This window comes from Penaeus japonicus, unplaced genomic scaffold (assembly GCF_977035675.1).
Source record: "Penaeus japonicus unplaced genomic scaffold, GWHDUDI00000001_assembly GWHDUDI00000017, whole genome shotgun sequence".
NCBI classification, from domain to species: domain Eukaryota; kingdom Metazoa; phylum Arthropoda; class Malacostraca; order Decapoda; family Penaeidae; genus Penaeus; species Penaeus japonicus.
The window spans coordinates 14,522,954-14,525,453 of NW_028234419.1; positions in this window are offsets into that span (position 1 = coordinate 14,522,954).

Below are 2,500 nucleotides of genomic sequence, written 5' to 3' on the forward strand. Positions count from 1 at the left end.
TACTGTCTGCCTGTAAGTATATTGAATGATACGAATCTGCTTAAGCTTGTATCCCCTTTTCCTGTGTGGGAAAGTCTATCACAAAGAGGTAATTATACCGTGAGACGAGAGAGTTTAATATGAATTGGATTTAAAATTAAATTGAAATACTTACATTCCATTGGTTAAATACTTATACTAAAAGGACTGCACGTATTGGAGTGTGAGAGTGAATATTAATATAATATAAGCTGCTAGTTCATAGAAATAGCAAAAGATTAAATTGATAGGATATAAAGAATACACTGTAGATAAACTACATTAGCCTGAGGATATTCTGCCGGTTGCAAATGTAGACCGAACAGTATTATTAAAAAATGATAAACCATAATAAACTAAACATAAACTGCGACAATTCATGGTAACATTCAAATTACGAAATGTAAAAATGTAAAATTCTCAACATTATCAAGATGATACGGCAAGAAAACAAATAAGAATGACCTAACCTGACGGTTTTAATCATAACATTGATAACATTAAAAAAAAGAAAAGGAAAATTCTTCCTCTATCATTTTTTCAACACGAAAATTCATTTCCCTCAACACAGAAATCGAGATCACAGCAACTATACCATACGCTCGACAGGAAGTATGGATAAATAATGAAGATTTATCAGTCTTGGACTAAGTGAAATGTGGGTTACTTGTCCTTAGAGTTGGCAGCATTGGATCTTGCACTATTCAGAGTATTGGTAAGGATCGTTTTCATTGTTGAAAGTACATTCTATATATTCAGTTTTTTTTTTTCAATCTACTGCAATAGAAATACAAGTTTGACTTTGTTTTTCTTTGATTTAATTGCAGGTTACAGATTATTATTATTTTTGTCGTAGATATTATCACTGTTATTATTATTATTATTGTTATTATCATTATTACTATTATTATCATCATAATGAATATCAATATTATCCTTGATATTAACTATATTCTTATTATTATCATTATCATTATTGTTTTTATCATTATCATTGTCGTTATTGTTATTCTCATTATTGCCGTTATTATTACTATTGTCATTTTTATCATTATTATGATTAATGTTATCATCATCATCCTTATCACTATTATTATTATTGCCATTATCATTACCACTGTCATTATTGTCATTACTATTCATATTACTATAATTATCATTACTATTATTATCATTATCATTATCCATATCATTATCATCACTACTAACACTGTCATTGTTATTGCCAATTGGATTATCATGAGGATTATTATAACCTGTATCATTATCATTATTATTATCATCCTTGTTTTTATCATTATCATCAATATCACTATTACTATTACTATTGTTATCATTATGAGTATTGATATTGTTATTATTTTTGTTATTTTTTATATTATTATTGTTATTGTCATTGTTTTTATTATCGTTATCATAAAATTATTATTATTACTATTGTTATCAATATTATAATCATCATTATCATTACATCACCATTATTATTAGTATCTTTATTATCAATATCATTATCAGTATCATTAGCATTGTTATTATCATCATCAACATTATTGTTGTTATTATTATAACATTGTTGTTATTATTATTATTATTATCATTATTATTTACATTGTTATAGCTATCAATGTTGTTGCTGTTATGACTAGAGTTATTAGTATTATCATCTTTTCTCTTATCAATCTATTTGACTCATCTTTTCCATATTTTTTACAAAATATTTCTTATTGAAGCTACGCCTGAGATTCACAGAATACTAAACTGACCAAGTATTGCAGTGCTGGAGAAACAGCCGGTTAGATCTTAATATACAGTATTGATAAAAAAAGATAGCTATGTCTAGCCATGAAACACTGTTGGCTTACGTTCAGATAAGCTTATGCCTTCTTTAAATACTAATTCAATCCTTTATTCCACATATACAAAACAAAAATTATTGCTAACGTTACAAGACTTATCACACTTGGAATCACTATGCTTGACATAAAAAAAACAAAAAAACATGTCGTATTAACTGCCTACCCCTTCTTCTTTGAGGGAAATGAAAAAGATTCCGGCCAAATGAAATGTTGCCACCAGATCTTGAAGCCCGTCCTTTGTGAGAAGATACCGGAAACTTGATTACGTGATATAAGGAACATTTTTTGATTTAGTTACCGTCTCTCCGTCCTGTCATTCCTCACAGAGAATATTAAGGAGGTTTGTTAATTTGGCCAAATGAGACTCAGCCCTTGTCTTGCTTCTTTTAATATCATATTTCATCTCTTTTTACTTCTCTTTTTATACGGAAAAGAGAAGGCAAATGAATGAATGATGATAAATAAAATGGGATTTTGATATCTTGCTGTTTATCAATAAACAAGCCCGCATCTGGATGAGAAAAAGAAGAAGGAGAATAGAGAAGCAAGGGAAAGAAAAAGAAAGAGGGGAGAGAAACAGAATTAAAGAATGTCGAGGGTGAGAGGTAAAGGAGAGAGACTGATGA